Genomic DNA, 19,478 nt, shown 5'->3' on the forward strand with positions numbered 1-19,478 from the left:
ACATGTGCAGTACATGGAGAACATTAAATCATTTTTTTAAATAGCAGGATTTTAGCGCTAACACTTTTTTTTCTCTCCCCAAATATGAACAATAATGAGCTTTATTTATTCAATTAACACTCCTAATTGAAGTGATTCCTGGTGTGCTCATTAACCTTAAAGTTCCACAACAATGACAGCTGGTTTGTTTTGCCTTATTATAAAAAAGCGGCCTGCCCTATTTCAATGAAATTTGATCACAGTTTAGGAGGTTTTAAGCTGAGAGACATCAGACACCCTCAGTGTGTTTGGAATGTCACTGCTGGAGAGTCACAAACTTCAAATATAAAAAAGGTTAATCTTTTCTCAGCCAAGCCTGCTCCAATTAAGTTTCTTCAGCACCCAGCAGAGATAGGAGGAGGAGGATGCAGAATTTCTGTTTTTGATTCACTAGTCACAGGCATCAGAAGTTGTATGATATGTCATCACATGATTCTCAGACAGAAGTCGGCTTGCATGACGAGGAACATGAGTTAATCCCTGCATCTAGCTAATCTGACTGCCTACTTCTACAAGACCTGCCATGGACTAACCTTCCTTCCGGCAAGTAATGCTGAAAAACAGCAGGAAAAAAGAAAAAGAACAGTGAGTTTATTTAGGACAATACAGTTATAGATAGAAAGAAGCCAGGGGAGATGGAGAAAGAAAGACTATACTGAGCAAATCAACACACTTTCTATTTTTCCAGAGCACAGAGCATTCTCTTAATGAGGACTTTGTTCACTACCAATATCACCAAAACAAAATCTCAGTACTTAGGCAAAGTAATTGCACTCATTTTGCATTTTGCATTTTGCATTCTCAAATTATGTACAGTAGGTGAAGTCTCAGGGAATGAAACTTCTAAAATCTTTTCAGACCATGGTTTTTGATGTTATAGAGTCTGCAGTAATTGAAAAATAATGCAGCAAGATAAGTTTTTCATGTTTTAACAGAAAGTATACACTGTACGTTTCTACATTTATAGTCTATATAAAATATAATGGTTCCATTCAAAATTAACTACTGTAGACTATTATGCGCATTATACTTTCAGTGTCTGAAACAAAAATGTTCACAAGTTATGTCAGTGATCAAAATGACCACAGTAATATTGCACATCTAACAAACAGTGTACATGTCATCTACTCATTATGCAAGAAGAGCTCTACTATCTGATTTGAATGTCTAATGATAAAAAAAATAAAATTGACATTTAATACAGAAAGAAAACCCCTCAAGTACTTGTACTATATCTTTATTTTAATTTTAGCTAGAATCTGCTACTTTATAATAGGCTTTTTATGTGATTTGCACAGAAAATATATAGGTACTTAAAAAAAATATTAATAAAATCAATTAATAAGATATCTAAACTTTTGATTTGATAACTGTGATAATCATTAGACAAGTTCAGTGGCTCTTGCTTTAGTGAAAGGTTTATGAACTGAAGAAAAAATACAAATTTTGAAGTTTTTATAATTCAAGGACTACAGTGGGTTTGATAAAAACAGGCTGCATCTGTTCTTTCTTGTGTCTCCAGTTAAGAAAGCATTAATTTATAGGCTAATCTGAAAGATGTGTGTGCTCTGTTCACATAGAATCTAAGGTCAAGCAGCAGTAGGATAAGCTGCTAAGAGGCAAGACATCAGCTTTGCCAAGCCCTCAAGTGTTATAGGAAGTCATTAAATGTGAAAGTACTAAGTGTGCAGAATAATCCAAGATCTGGGTCACTAAGGTCTTGTATCTGGAAAGTGAAGAGTAATCCCAAAATCAATGCTGAACCATGAGAAAAAAAATACAAGGTAGGCTGATATAGCTGCTAGCTATCTTCTCAGAGTTTGAAACTTTCGTAACTGTAAGAGGTCATTGTTTGGCATAGTACCAGGGAGGTTTAAATCCTTTTTGAATTGTGATTTATGAATGCTGTTGTGGAAAAGGCAGATTGTCTGTCCCAAGCACCTCCAAGACAGCTCCTCCTCATGAGACTTAAAAGCATGGATAATTTTGCTATTATGTCTGCTTTCATTCTTTCATTTAGAAAAGAAACTTCACTTCATGGAGATAAAGTTTGTTAAGGGAATTAAGTAGATTGTCGGAGGTACTTACTAATACTTCACTTTAAAGGATATTCAAAAATTTGCTGCTATCGCTCTAAATAAATTTAAAATCCCTAACTGTGTGGGACTTGGGGACGTAGAAACGCTTAAGTTCTTGTCTCTAAACCTTTAGATTTGCAGCCAATGTAAATAAATCTCTTCAGTCTCTGCAAAAGGTATATTAGAATATCGAAGGAAAAGGCGAAAAAATTAGTAAGAAAGTTAAAAACTTTTACTGAAAAACAATTAGTTTATTTGGTTTTCACAATCCCATCCTTTTTTTACTATACAAGCCGCAAGAAGAGCAAAGCACCTTTATAAGTGAACATGCTTACATAAAACAAAAATTATTACATTCTCAGATGTACAATATCTTGTTTTTTTGGACATTGCCTTATTTCAAAGTTTCCAAGGCAGCCGGAGGCAAGGGGGAGCCAGAGCCTATCCCAACAAGCAATGGGCACAAGGCAGGATACACCCTGAAAGAGACACCAGTCTATCATAGGGCATACGTAGACACTGACATGCACACACACTGGAGACAATTTTCCCAGAAGCCAATTAACGTACCTGCAAGTTTTTTTTGGACTGTGGGAGCAAACCAGAGCACCAGCATGAACACGGGGAGAACATACAAACTCCATGCAGATTGTACTCCAGGTAAAGAACTGAACCAGGGCCACACCATACTACCCACAGACACTAATGCTAAACTTTAATGTTTATACCAAGGGAGAGGAAGAATTATGGAATAAAATGTGAACAATTCTAAATAGTTCATTTTCTTCCTTTATTAAACTGTTAATTGTCAGCTGTTGTAACATAACCTATTACTAGCTTTAAATAAAAGGTAGGAAGCAGACACTTACTGTATGTACAGTATCCTTCAAAAGTTTTGGGACTGTGAAATCTAAACTGTGATTTTTTATTATGAACTCTAACTGAAAAAGGTGACTCATAAGGGCAACTCCTAAGTATTTAATTTTTAAATATTTTTTTGTCAATTAAAATTTAAACAGTTAATACCATTAAAAAAATCAAAAACAAAACAATAGGTCTGTACCTTGTTATTTTGAAGTAGCAAAAGTATTGGGACAATTGTCTAACAGGTGTCTCTTGTTGGGTAATTAGGCACTCACAAAATATTGTTGAAAGTCAAAGTAAAAACCAAAGAATTTTATATTAAAGAAAACCAGGCAATTCTGAAACTTTTTGAAAACAAAAACAACAGAAACCATAGCAAAGGAACTGGGTATACCAAACTCAACAATTTGGATTAAACTGAACTAGAAAGGAACCATAAGTATAATCATCAATGAGCCAAGATTAAGCTAGCCAAGAAAAACATCTGCAGTTGATGACAGAAAAAATATTAGAGCTGTCAAGGAAAATCCTAAGACAACTGTTAGTGAAATTGCTAACAACCTCCTGAGTGCAGGAGTGAAGGTATCAAAATCCTCAGTTTTCAGATGACTAAGATAGCAGTAAGAAGCATTTCTCTCATTAACACCCTGAACATAAAAACCAAATTAGAATTTGTTTGGATGCAACAGAGGTTTTTGAAACACAATTTTATGGACAGATGAAATCAAGACCATTCTTTAAGTGCTGAAAATCTGTGAAGCATGGTGGAGGTAATAATGGCCAGACCATGAATGGCAGACTCTGGAATTGGTTAACGTACCTTTATTGACAAATTAACAAATTATGGCATCAGCAGATGTATGTATGTTTACAGGTACATAAATGTTGTCTCTGATTATATAGAAGAAAATGATTCCATACTTATTGGTCAGTGCTTGTCCATACAGAAAAACAATTACCCAAAACATACAGCAAAGCCAAAGCATCCAAAGAGATCATCAGGAAAATAAAGTGAAACATCTAAAGTGTCTAATTTAATATCCAGATTTAAATTCAATTGAGCCTGTGTTTTACATATTGAAGAAGACACTGAAGTCAGAATAGCCCAACAATAAGTATAGACAAGAGCCCTAAATGGTTTCAGGAATGGCTTGGCAAATCAACCCAAATGATTATAAATCCAAACACTTATGGTCACTAGAAATTACTTGGCAAACATATTGTCTAACATGATCATATTTACGGAATCACCTAAAAGGAAAACATATTGTACTATTCATTTGCATGAATCTCATAATCACAAATAGAAACCGCTTGACCTTAAATAAAAAAAAAGACTTTGCCGCTCCAGTACTTTGAAGCACAATGTATTTTTTCCACCTCAAACAGAATAAATATGTTATTCAAAAGGTCAAGAAATGTAATTGTAAGCTAACTAATTAGAAAACCGTTGTGAAAACATTTAGGTCTCTAAACACAATTCTGGAAGTCATAGCCCCATCTGAGATCACCCTATAGCTGGAACTTTCCCGCTCTTGGGTCACTGGACTCACTAATTACCAGCAAGGCCTTGACACTAAGCAAAGCTCATGCTTTCATCTGTAGTTGATGTTCTCTTCAAAGCTGTGTTACAGGATTCACTCTCGTCAATTAGCAGAGATCAGAGTCAATTAGCTTTTCACAGGCCGCCCATCATGTCACATAACACCTACATTACAATGATACTACCTGACAACAAAGCTGATCAATGATCACCATGGTAGAGTGAAACTCCTTTGGGAATCTGAACCTCCATCAATACTCCACACACAGGTGCAAGGAAGAAACAACATGCTTTTCCGAAATCTGCATCTCAAATATTGACTGACTCCAACAAGAGTAGGAACTTAACTGCACAGGAGGTTGGTAAAACCCAGACACGTCAAACCAACAATTTTCCCTTCCAAACCTAAACCTTTGGTTCACAAGAGTTAATTCAGCAACTCCTGCTGTCAACATCAACAACTTCAAGCCGAGTGGAACAGCTCACGTTCTGTAAGCTTGGACAACAAATGCAACAGCAACTGCAGTAATGAATTACTGACTTATCAGGTCACACAGAAACATACTGTATACAGTATAACATAAAAAATCCTAGTATTTTTAGAGTAACCTGATAGCAACAAATTTTAATATTGTACACTCTATAATAGGCAATAAGTTATCACAATAAGTGAAAAGATAACCAGAATAAACTCTTTGGATAAAAATGTGTCATATTCAATCAAGAAACTCCAATAAGTGACATATTCTCCAACAACATATGAAAATCTTTTGTGTATAAAGTAATGAAATGAAAGCCAGGGAGCTTTCAGGGAGCTGAAATGAATGCAGGATTCAATCAAATTTTGTTCACAGATACAGTACTCTGCTTACAGAACCTGGGTTCTAATATATTCCATCCCATTTAATATCTTCCTGCTATCTACAAAACAATTTAATTTCGCAAGGTTTTAAGTACAATAGCAGCTTACTCCACCATTATATGTGTACTTTTGTAGTGAGTATTTTAGCCCATAAAACAACAAACTTACCCATATATCATCAGACCCCTAAAAAGGGACATACAAGATGCTTCTTTGAACATCCCGAGAGTGTGGGCATCAAAAGCAGAATCTATGGACCATGAATCCTCTGACATACTGAAATGTTATGCCTGATAAAAGGCTCCAGTTGCTTTACACATAAATCAACACAGTCAATAATTTAATGACTTGCAGTGCACATCCAGACAAGGCACAGGCGTCTTTGTTGAGAGAGAGTAATATTGTGAGTGGGACTCAAAGAACATGAAGCAGAAGATTCAAAATATTTTTTTCTCGTTGAAGGACTGTGTGTTTTGTGCCACTAAGAGTAGGGACAGGCATGTAAAATCACCATAACATAATGTAATGACATGTTTGGAATGGTTTGAAGCTTAACATGGCAGCATGTGCTGATCCTTTAACTCTCTAACCACAGTATTTTCCAAGCAGGATGTACGGAGGAAAAATATAAATCCTTTAAAACTAAATATTTCTTATTTATTATGACTTACAGTTCTGATAAATAAAAAGCTGATGTTTAGTTATGCTAGAAAATGAAACATAAGCTTTCTGAATTTTGTAAACAAATGAAAAAATATTATGTAGTCTTCCCATATAATTAAATATCTCTGTGTGTGATACCATGAATTGTCCAGCTGTAGGGTTTGATTGAGACCACTTGACAGTCACAGCTAGGAAATGGAATATAAAGTAAAATAAGGTTCAATTGCAAAGCAGTTGTCCGCGACTTACTGTATAAGGTAGTTTACACCATATCAAATTCTACATACATTTTTGCACACACTTCGATTAAAGATTTTGTTTATTTATACAAAATAAAAATTGAACTATTCATTATTTTCCCCTGTACAAATTGGAATTCATTATTCTTCCTAGTTCTTGGATGTTGCATCTGCCCTTAAAAACTGTCAGTTGTCTTTTTCAGCATTACCTTAGTTTATACTGTAGCACATATTTTTAAAAAATACAGAATGTTATTTTAATACTGATTTAATCATCTTAAGGCATTGTGTAGATTGTGGCTACAGTACTACAATTTATTTGATTAGAACCTTTGATTGTAAAACATCAAACGAGTAGAGAGACAATTTCTTCATTCATTGCAAATTTCACATAAATATACAGTACAGTATGTACAGTATAGAGACGTAAAGCATTACTAATGCCAATAAAATGTACAAAGACCAGGGAAACTCTTGGATTAGGAAACAAGAACTCAGCAGTGTTGTAAGTCTATCTGTTAGAACCCAGCTAATAACATTTTTTTTCTATTTAGATCCTGTGCTTTATGGTTTCCCTTTCAGGCCTCACATGGCTGGTGTTTTTAAATCCTTCCAGATGAAAACTATAAAGGCTCAAAAGACTACAACATGAACAAATACAGCAGAGCTAATTATATAATTCATTTTGCTAAACTCCTACAGGCGAATGAAGCTTTCATAACACTAAACAACTTAGTGAATGACTATTGTTCAATCATTGTGTTGATATAAAACACTTAATTGTTTAGTTACTTAGTGCAGACACAGCTGTTTGAGGACGGGCGTGTTAATGCAGAGGACCCAGTCTGATAAATTACGCACATCTGGATCAGTTTTGGTAATAAGAGACAGGTAGGAGAAATTTAACTATCAATCATGAATAATAACCCACTTTGAAAAAAGGACTTTATTTTTTCTGTCTTTTCTAAAACAGTCTTGCCTGTCTGGTAGGCTGGGAGTACAATTTGGAAAGGTGGAACATGGAAGAGACTGTCAGTAGGCCTGTTTTTTTCTAGGACAAATTTATCATTTATTTTGTTAGCAAAATACTGCTCTTAATATCAATGCTTCATCAGGAGTTTAAAAAAATACAGCACAGACCCCTTTTCTTATCACTTTTAAAAGTGCTAGATAGTAGAGAAAGCAACATGAACCATGAGAGACTGAATAAATCATGTGTACAGGCATCTAAGTACTGCAATTGGACAAACTACAATTTTAGCACATTTTGTAGGTTATGGTAGTCTTTAAAGGCCTTCATGGCTTAGAAATAAAAACGGTGCACAAAATTTGGAAAGCTGTAATGGCAGGCATGCAGAAATAAAGCTGCTGTGTAAAGTTTTGTCTGGGTTGTTACTGAAATATTATGCCAGGCCAAACCTGTGAAATTTCTAAAGACTAAGGACTCAAACAAGCAGCACAGTGGCATGACAGCTAGTCCTGCTGCCTCACAGCTCTTGGGTCCTGGGTGCGATTGAAGGCCCGCAGTGCCTTCTACAGTATGTAGAGTGTGCATGTTGGGTGCTGCGGTTTCCACCTGCCTTCCAAAGCCAGCTGATAAGTTTTAACTGGCTTTTCTATACCAATTATTAAGCAAACATGATGTGAAATACGGTGTCCCAATTGTAAATGTCATATGAAAGCAGCAGTAGCAATCATATCACTTAAGACATGAAGGACATTTTCTTAGTTTAGATTTACTTCACGTGGTTTTAAAATGAAACACAGAACATACAGCCTAGCAGACATGCACAGATAAAATGTTGGAGCAGCTAAATAATAAAGTGCTAGTAATGAGAGAAGAAGTCCAGGTATTTAATTTCCTCTTTCAAGATAAATTTCTAGTTCCCAATTATCACATTTCACCTGTCATTAAGGTGTCTTGAAAGTATGCTGCAGAGAAAAGGCATTGCTCCCCATGCACTAAACCTCAAAAGCATCAAAGAAAAATCTATGCTTTTTGAGCAGTTGTAAATAGCTGCGTAAGGTTTCACCATCAGAGATTAACAAAATATGTGATATTGTATATTTTAGGTTTTATGTTAATGTTATGCTAATGTTTACCTCAATAATGTTATAATGTAGATGAATTCCTGAATGAATTTAGTGAAGAAAAGCATTATCCTTTTTGCACGTTAATCTAGTTTCCAAAACCTTTTTTTTATGAGTTTTCATCTATGGAATTCATAATGTCAACCCTTTCATAATCTTTAACACTCATATTTCAAAAATGAGTATCTTATGCAATTTAATAAACATTGTTGCAGCAGCTCAACTCTTTCAAAATCATTCAATATGTAGTAATAAACAGTTCAGGCTAAAACATTACCTACCAGTCACAATCTTTATTGATCCATTGAGTAAAGATCTTTCTTACTTATCTGAATGTATGTTTAGGAAAATGGGCAAGATAAAACAATATAAAGACAAAACAATATAAACAATATGCCAGCTGATGACTTAACACCTACAGTGGAGCTGGTTTTAAAAGGAAAAAAAAACATTCAGTTATTGAAGCTCCCTTATTCTTGCAATACCAAGGATGTCTGAAGTCTTCTTAGCTGCATATGAAGAATGACTCATCTTACTCACCAAGACAGAGAATGTAAACAACAGAAAGGTTAGAGCACAGGGGTTACTAAAAAGTAAATCAATCATGCAATTAAAATCATTACCAAATGCTTTGCATTGAGTATGCCAAAGTCTACTGCTGTTCTAGGAAAATGGAGTAACTACTAGTTTCACAGTCACATATTCAAGTCCCCTCATCATATCAGTTAATTAAATTGATTATTAAATAAGAGCCTGAGGAAAACAGCTCCTTTGGGACAAAATATGTCAATTTTTAATCAGAACATACACAGACTAGAGAAAACAAAAAATTGCTCAGTAGTCCACTAAATGGAAACATCAGATAAATGCTGACTTCTACTGAAAGTAACTTATACTGCCATCATGTGCCTGTGTCTGAAACCAAAGAGTCTTTTTTTCCTTCAGCATTGTTAGAATGTTCATATCCTTCTTAATGAAAAAAAGTCATTAGCACACAATTTATGGCTCAAGATTTAGTTTATTAGAGCAAATCCTAGCACTCTAACTTCAAGAGTCAGAGAAAGCAGTTTGCAAGGTTGGCAAAGTTAGACTGGTAAAAAATACATCATTTCGCTTTGCACCACCATTCCTGGGGATTTTTCATGTGTCCCTGTCAATGGGTCAATGGAATTTATTTTTGGTTTGGACTTTAAATATCTGCAATTTTCCATATCCAAGAGATGAATCAGCAGCCCTTCAAATACAGTATGCAGTTTGCCCTTCAAATCTTACTTTAGACATGCAGTTTTTGTGAGGTGAGCAAATGAGGACCCTGGACACCACTGTGGCTAATTTACAGCCATCTATGACAGCATGTACCAAATGAACATCTGTCTGCCATGTGTGGAGTAATGTTATCAAACAGCAAGACAGGTGTAAAATATCATTGCCTTATTTCTGTCTGGGTATAAACAAACTTTGATTTTAAAGTAAAACCTATTGGTTAGCAGAAACAAGGACTGTTTTTCTGTTTTCTTTCTTGTTGCTGTTCAGATGGTTATTTTAATCTGTGTAGTAATCGGGTTATATTAGGATACCGAGAGTAAGAAAATGCCGAAGTCAAAGTAAGAGGAAAAAAAAAGAAATAGTCCGAGATCCTTTAGAAAGTTTTCTTATGTTTATAACACATTTAAAGTAACACTGGTGACATTAATTGAAAAAAAACAAACCAAAAATGGCTTGTTGAAGATTAAAATGGGAAGGTTCTACTACAATCAAGTTAGTTATTGTAGTTTACAAAGCTTACAGTTTACAGCTATTTGAAGATTCTCCCCATTTCTGATATTTATTTTACCTCTATAATTGTTGTTTAATATAATTGATGTTTTTTTACCTCTATCATTTTTATTCATTCATAAGATATACAACGCCTTGAAGAGTGTTTTTTCAACTGTCAGTGGAGTATTTTCTTGTACATTCAATATATAAGTATGGTATAATCTATTACATTCTATCTAATGTAAATGCTCAGCTGGTCAGCTCAACTGATAATAGTTATGGTCCAATGAATAATAGGATTCGGTTTTAGTGTTTGAAAAGTGTTCATTCAAGGCAGAAAAATGGAGTAGGTGTCAACTTAAGTCACAAATCAATCTTCAGAGGCTCTTCTGAATAATATCACCTAAGGTTTCATGAGTATTGCTGACATCTGTTCCAATAACACCACGGGTGTCTATTAAAAACCTGTTCCACTCATGTCAATGAAAATAATCCACATCCACGTTTCAAACAGGATGTGTTTGATTTGGCTTTATTAACCAATTACAGACTTAAATGGCTCATTCACTTTCAATGTAATCAGATGTTCCTATAAAATAATTGTGAATTGTAAAATACATTCCAGAAGAGAGAATATTTTTACATGAAAACTCAAGGAGGTATTTATTTTTATAGTTTCTTAAAGGTTTCTCCATAAGGTGTTTATGTTTAATTAACCTTTACAATCCCATTTCTGTTGTATAACATAGTCTCCGGTGTTTTTCTTTAACTCTCAGGGACAACAACTTTGAACAGTAATGTGATAAAATAATATGACGAAAAGCAACATAATGATTTTTTATCAGCTGATACCCAAGACATGAAATCTTTGACAGAGATCCTCATCCTATAGTAAATGGTAGGACTAATGCTTGGACAAATTTGCTTATAATGGTGACCTGTACTACTATTTATATTTTTTTTGCTTTTCTCAACAGTGAAATTACCAGCCTTTTAATGGCACACCTTATAAAGGCTGGAACGTTTGTGTGTATTAATGTGTTTTTCACTCTTTAATCCCTACAGATGTGCAAACAGCTCATACAAAGGCCTTAACTGCCTCTGGAAATAAAAAAAAAAATATGTTGAGCAATACCATGCTCCAGTAAATAGTACTTGACTCTTCAAAACACTGTTTTTCTCTATGTAAAAGAAAAAACATCAACATGTTTGTATTTTAGATACACAGAAGGACGTGTTATTGGGTTACACTTTAAAGGTATAGTCATTATTTAAATGAGCAAAAACACTGCATGTTGAACAAACATTTTGGGACCTTAGAGCAATAATTAGGAATAGAAAAATTGATTAAGTATGTTCTAGAGGCATGCCTTTATGACCTTATTTACTCACCTGGCACAAATTGCTAACCAAATATCTGTTTATGTTCTAAAACACAGTAGCTTTGTTTTTTTTCTGTTTGCAACATTTAATGAGCAAGCAAAAGCACACATGAACTAATGGTGTAAATGGTTACCCTGTGTTACATGCAATTTTTTTTATTTCATTAGGAGCAAATGTTTTTTCTATTTTTGTTAATTGTGCCCCAGATGCGACCAGAGACGTAACATTCAGAAACAGAAGAAGGTACATTTGAGTATTAAACTGTATGAGTATAAAAAGTATGATATGTAGGGGCACATATCATATTGCATGTGTATTTTAACATTCAGACATCTGATGAATGCATATCATAGGATACCATAAAATTTCAACTGATCACACACATTTAAAACATTTAAAATCAAAGCAAATGCATCATGAGTTTAGCCTGCTACTGCAGCACTTTACAGGCCATGAGACAAGAAACAAATGAAAGGAGTCTTTGAAAAATGTTTAACTATAAAAAGGATGAGTCAACCTTAGGCTGAGCTTGAAAAGGTTTTATTTGCTCTATAGGGACCAGATAAATTTTGTTCTTAATGATTACACATGGAGTTAAAAAATACACTGAGGTATGTGGTGGATAACATACTGTAATACACAATTCCTGCTAATTGTGTATTTTTATGTACATTACACAGTACAATAAGCATCCACTTTTTATGCATTGACTCGGAAAGGTATTAGTGCTCTTGTGCAAAAATATAGGACCACATCAAGTACCTGTATATTCCTTCTGTTATGTTGCTATTTCGTAGAGAATGCTTATTCAAAATTAGCATTGCAATTTGCTTTCAATTCACATTTATGCCCATGCTACTAAACTACATGATACTAAATGGGATATTGGGTCATTAAAAAAACTATTTTCTCCAGATAAACAGACATCTGTTATTTACAAGAGCTCCACTTCCTTGGTGACAAAAATATAACCAGTCAGCTGCATTAGGTGTCATGTGTATCCAAGATTACACTGCATTACTTATAACTAGGTTAATATGTTTTATTTATGTTTAAAGACATGGTTTCATTTAACTGCAAACACTATTGAGGCACTTAAAACTTCAATTCTTAACAACTACTTTGGACTCACCTCAAGAGAGCTGTTAGGAAAATGTCTGCTCTTATCCAATGTAATTAAAAAAAGAGGAAGCACATTCCACTATTAGTCACAGAGGCATCAAACCCCTTTACACTATGACTGAGAGCAGCAGGGATTACAGCTAAATGTAGTTTTAGACTATAACTGATGTCAAATGAGCAATAGCACACTGGGTTCTGAAATTGACAGTTTGTGCACGGTTTTCTCTTTTATATTGGAGAGGTTTCTAGGACCTTTTTCCCATTTACAGCAAAGATTATCCCTGAATTCATCCCAGACACAAACAAACATGAAAGGGTTTAAGTCACTCTGAGCCTTGTCATGAGCGTTCAGGAGTTCACACTCGGAGAATGGAGACGGAGTTATCCTCTTATTGAGTTGGAGAATAGTGTCTGAGCCGCAAAAGCGCCACAATATGGGAAAATTCAGCTTTCAATTCACTTCAACAATAGATGTAACAATCTAAATTCAAGAACTGTACTGTCTCTGAGGATCTTGCTGTAAAAGGAAAACTACCGAAACAACAGTTCAATCCCCACTTATGCATGAAGTGAGGATATTATAATTCTGTTTCCAAACCTCCTTATCACATTCACCATTTTTCCACAATTCAAAACTGTGACCGACTTAATCTACTAACAGGATTGTTCTTTTAACTTTTATATTCATATTTGGGTTCTGCCTATAAAAATTAACAGAAGAGGTATTTTGTGACCTAAAGTACTGTTAGAAAATAACTAAGATGCAAATGCATAAAAATATAAGTGTGGTTTGAACAAATATATAAGTGTGGTTTGATTACAAATGAGAATTTTTACTAACTATGGAACATGGTCCTAAGGCATAAAATATATTACAAAAAAGTATTAGGGCAAGTTTCCCATCCAGTAATGAATTAGTATCAGACATATTGTGGGCATGTCTGTTATTCTGAAGTTTCCAAAGTCCACTGCAGGGAAAAGTGATCACTAATGGAAGACTATAGGACATTCTTCAGTGCAACCTAAATCAAACAGGTCAATTGGTGGAAATGATAGATTGTTCAGTGAAACCAAACCAGTATCGGGCCTAGAAGTCATCATCCAGAAGATCAACAACTACACAGGTATATTCATAGCCTGAAGGGACTAGCATTCACAAGGATTCTATTGCAGGAGAGATGTCCACAGCCCAATGATTAGCAAACAACATTGTTCACAAGATCACTGAAACTGGCACAAAGAACAATTGAGAGACAGAGATATTTTAAGAGGAAGATATGCTCACTACAAATTGTTTGCTTGCACTGGGAAGGTCAGGGTGTTGGCAGCCTGAAGAATGCTTCAGACCTGACAAACTATTCATTTTTGACGCTGTGTACATGTTTCTCAAGCATTTGAAAATTAGTCATTGGATATTGAGAAAGGCTTCATAACACCTTATAACATTTTTATATAACAGTGTTCATCATCTATTTACAGAATGTTAAGGCTTGTATATCTACAGACATGTCATACAGGAAGAAAATAATACTGATGATAGCATTTCTACGTCTGTTCAGAGTGCTGACCTCAAACCTATAGAACCCATCCGGAATGAACTGCAATTGAGCTTAAGAGAGTATGAAGAGACTTACACTTCTTAGTAGAACGGCACAATATTTCTCCAGTTATCTCTCAGAACATACTATAAGTCCGGAACAAGTGATCCTCCCATAATGTTGGAACCATAAATCTACTCGAAGACAAATAAGCCCCTTGGGATGTACAATATCTTCTCCTCTCCTTTGCAGACTTCCTTATATGCTAATGTTCTTAGTAAAGTGTGCAAGCTTATTAGCGCCACAGAGAAAAAAAAAGAGGAAATTATTGTGTTTAAACACAATAGTTAATTTTTGTTAATATTAATGTTAATATAAGGTTAATATTATTGCATATACTTTACAATGCAATATACAGTATTAATATAGTTGGCAACATTGTTCATAAATTAACTATTGTGTTTACATTTTATTTTTCTCTATGGTGCTAATAAGCTTCCACAGTAAAGCCTGAAGTGAGTTGCCTATACAATATACTGTGAATAGTTAGCATCTGCTACTTTTGGTTAGGTCATGTACAGTATACTTACTTTCATTGTGAGATTTTTAAAATTATTTTTAGAATGTTTTATGCCATAACCACACATACCTAAAACATCTGTGCAACAAGACACCTATTAATAAAATGTTAACCATGTAACTGAAAGCATGACATTTAAAATACAATACCTGTTTGAGGCTGAAGGAAAACTTTGTCTCGTCTAGTTTTAACACACACAACAGATATATCTGTACTATATTGCAATCTGGCTGACATTATGTTCAACTCACGACGATAAGATACTTTCATAGTCTCTTGAAAGTGGGATCAGATATGAGATAATATTTCATTTCAAAACATGTCTGGAGTACATGTTGGTGTAAGATTTTAATATGGTATATTCTTTATTTGGAAGAATTTACATAATATGGTACATAGTTTCTTCTTGGGTTTCTATTTATATGTATTCATTTACAATTAAACAAAATATTGGTATGTGAAGTACAATGAACTTTCGCTCATATAGCTAACACAACATTTAATTCAGTTTTATGGAGGGTCACATGAATTAAAGTAGTGTTGATGGAAATAAAATTGAGATGTTAAAAGTTAAACACTTTTAAAATATTTAAGAGAATGTCAGAGTAGAAAGGACACTATTACTGTAACACAATTTCTCTGTTCCAATCAGAAAGTTTTATGAGGATTTCATTTTCTAAGAGATGTGAAGGTCTATACGATGATTTGCACTACAAGCACTCAGACTTCAGCAGCCTTCCTTAATTTTTGTGACCAAAGTAGACAGAAGCTGGTACAATTATCTCTAAGACTGCAGTGTCCCTATTATAAAAAGCCCCTGTGAGCAGCTTTATCAGTTCTAGAATAGTGAGAAGCTACTTTGGATTATCTGCTTCAGAAACACTTTTTTACAGTTCTAAGAACAGCCTGTTCTTTTTCATTTAAAAAAACGAAAACTGTGAAAGTTTGTTGCACAACAAACACAAATTAAGGGGTCTTGCTATTGTTTCTCAAAGCAATTTACTTTACTTTCACTTAAATGAAATTCTGGAATGTGAATAAAGTAATTTTATAAAACTGAATTGTTTCACAGATCTTTATGAAAAGCTTAACATGTCTTGCGAAAAACAAAATATGCTATGGTTCCCATTTAGTTTACACGTACTGTATGTCCCTTACTAGTGTTGCCTCTTACTAAATAAGGGACATTCTGGAAAATGTACAGTTTCTAAAGAGGTGAAAAGGCAAAACAATGCACATCAAAAGTTTAAATTCTGTAGTTTAATACTGTCATACTGTAACAAGGAGATACCAAGGGTTCTCATGTTATCAGTAAATTATAATAATATCCCTGAGGATAATATTAAAGCAGCTATTTATTTCATTTGAAAATACTGTAGTACTCACCAGGTTTTAGTAATTAATGGATTTATTGTAGACACAAATGTAATATATTATACTAAACAAGAACCGAATGCATTTCAATTTACTTTAAATGTCAGAACACCATTTATCTTTGTGTTGGACAGAAGCAAAACAACCTCATGTGAACTTAAAGAAGTTATTTTCACACTGTTTGGACACTGTGCTTCTCATCTCCTGAATGCTGCTTCCTTTTCCTCCAATCTAGTCCAGCCTATTCTGGTTCAAAAGCCTTCAGACTGATCCCCTAACCTCCACATTACAGCTCATTAGATCCCAATTTACTGAAGTGGAACAACAGAGCATTCCCAAAGGAGAATTCTACTTTTAAAATCTGTTCAGGTCAAATGATGGAAAACCACCAACATAAGGTCACACAGATCAATGATCAAAAGAAATAGCATACATGTTTCATTTTTCATATAAACAGCTATTAGGGTGAATGAAAGATGAACTTAGTTGTTTTAATCTTGCTTACATTTTATATTTCTATTCCTATGTCAACTAAGATCTAAATAACCAAACTCTAAAACAATTTTAACAATTATGCTTTCCCAAAGAGAGAAATGACATTTTATGATGATGGCAGCAGCTCATTACTTTTTTATTCTTACTGTTGTTAACTGCTCCAGCAGAAGTATCCATGTGCATCTCTATTAAGCATAACCGGCACATGAGATCAGTCTAAATATTTTAGGGTGATCTCAGACAAAAAAAGCCAGACTGTCAGTCCCAGTATAGTTAATACATGCTTCTATTAATTATCACACAGCATTCAGCTGTAGGGCAAGACAGAGCTCAGTTTATAATCCAGTACCTGAAGTCATATTCATAAAATAATTTTTCTTCCATGACTGGTAGCACATGCCAAGTTTCTGACATTACATTGCTTAATCTACTCTCTTTTTATAGCTATTACTAAATATCACTCCTAATATATTTATTCTGAAATGAAGCCATAAAGCTCTTATTGGAGATTCCTTGAATTAAAAGAGATGTTTATGGGGATTCCCCCTACATTCTGTCATACTGGGTGACTGAGACAACTAACATCACTGCCACAAGAGGAGTATGAAAACCAGTTTGTTACAATCAGTAACAAAATAAATGCAGCGAAACAAACATACTGTAGCTGAGGAGAATTCTGTAGTTACTTTGCAAGATCTCAAATTGTTCAAAAAGTTAATTAAATGAAAAAGTAAAAACAGAATCTCATGGCTAGCGGAAGTATGAAAACAAATCATCTTGTTTAATACATCTCAGTCTCTATATTTAATCTCTATAGCCTCCATATGCATTAGCTGACAGTCCACTGATCTAAACAACACTGCCTTGTCTTTCAGACTATTTGTATCACATTATTCCTCAGAGCATTCTAATAGCATTCTAACACATAATAAATTAGATTCTAATATAGAATGAAATATCTGAGTTGTGGTTTAAGTAGTAATGGAGAAACTTAGGGACCTGCAGTCTGGGTAACAGCACCTAACAGACATTTTGAATAAACATAATTGTCAAACAGTGAACCTATCCTGTAAAGAGAAAGCAATCAGGTGCGTAGACAGTTTAGGACAGTACAAAGTGACTTTCATAACCACTATGTTTGGAGTTTTTTATTTTTTTTAGAAATCCTGAAAATCCAGGTGGATTCTTGTTAAATACTGAAAATTCAGATTATTTACATTTGCATTACAGATAATAGATCTACAGTATATATAAAACAAGAATATAATACCACAATCAGTAGTGGAAGTGTTTCAACCAAAAATGGAATTCATCACTGTATCCTACAATCTTTAGGCAAAGCAGAGCAACCGATTGAAATATGGACCATGAATAGCTAATGATGTTATATATGTATACAGATATATTTATTTAAAATATATACTGTATATATTTGTCAAGACTGAAACACATTTGCTGCAAATTGGAAAGGATTGTAGTTGCCTCTCTAGTGATATAAATAAGAGTAATAGTAAAAAAGAGCCAGCACTATATCTGAGAATTTCTCTGCACACATTGGTTTCTTGAGTTAGAGAGATTAGCCAGACAATAGCTGATGAAACCTGTTCAACATGGCTGTACAACCACCATTCTTTAAATGCTGGATTTATGCTGAAGTAAAGAGTGTGGCTTTTTTAGAAATGGGTATTCTTGCAGAAATGCCCCACTTTGTGCATTCAGACCTGCAAAAAATAACTTTAACCCACTATAAATTAAGCTGCCTCAAAAATGGTAGAAGTTCTGCACAGGAACATTTGCCACATTTTTGCTGTGTGCTCTATGCTGCTCGTGTAGCATTGCCAGTCTTTGATAGTGGGGCTGCATGCAATGAATGTCCAATGAAGCTACTTGGACTGAATAATTATGAAGCTGTGGAAAAAAATGTGGAAAGATATCTTACATAGGTAAGTCTTCCATTCAACTGACCTGCTATAAGTACTTAAAAAACTAATGTTCATTCATAAAAATTAAAATGCAGAGGTACATACATTTTAATATTTCATGCCTCAAACAGGAAAATAATCAATTACGCTCTTATCAGAACACCATGAGATGATGTCCCATATCCAAGGAGGTTTTTAGAGTGTGCCTTTGATTTTTTCATGCATGTGAATCTTCTTTTTGTTAACAACATCTACTGTATGATATCAACATGTATAAAAGAGAGTAATAATTCAAGGGACAAGACAAGTTAAAGGTCTTTGTGTATAAGGTGCAAAACTCATAAAGGAAAAAAATATAAAGTAATTGTAAATTTGTGTCTTTCATTGTTAACTGCTTGGTGACTGCTGTACTGTGCCATCTGCATTCATGGGACTGCTGAATCTTTCCATTCTTTACTCCAGGGTGTCATTTAGGTCTTGATTCTTCAGTGATTGATTCAGTGTAATATGGGGAAATATTATGATATTTGATTATGGTATGATTTGCTTCCATTCAAGAGAGTTCAAAATGCCACAAGTGTGTCACTCCAACCCTGAGGAAAGACTGAGATTTTTTAAAACTTGTAACCTTCAATTATGTTTTTTCCTTTGTACAGGTTAAACCTTTGGAATGAAATCCTGCAAGGAAGTTAGAGTTTAGTTAGATTTTGAAATCCCAAGTAAAAACATTTGGTCAACAATTTTGCACACAAGGATACTAAGGAGGTTTTACTTATGATTTTGGGGGTTTATGGTGTACATGTATCTTAGTAAAAAAAGAATGAAATACCTACCAAAGTCTGTATTCATCCCACACAGTTAAATTTCTCTCTTCAGGAGGGAAGAGTGCCTGCTGCTTGCTTCACCACTGCAGGCAAATCCCACGGA

The 19,478-nt window shown here is 34.3% G+C and overlaps 1 protein-coding gene across 2 annotated transcripts in view; it reads right to left on the reverse strand.

Annotated features, from left to right (window-relative positions):
• LOC148837763 (ADP-ribosylation factor-like protein 15) overlaps positions 1-19,478 on the reverse strand; it is a 220,316-nt gene that overhangs the window by 71,875 nt on the left and 128,963 nt on the right. The window lies entirely within an intron of this gene.

Source organism: Atractosteus spatula, chromosome 3, assembly GCF_055471065.1.
Source record: "Atractosteus spatula isolate fAtrSpa1 chromosome 3, fAtrSpa1.hap1, whole genome shotgun sequence".
NCBI lineage: Eukaryota > Metazoa > Chordata > Actinopteri > Semionotiformes > Lepisosteidae > Atractosteus > Atractosteus spatula.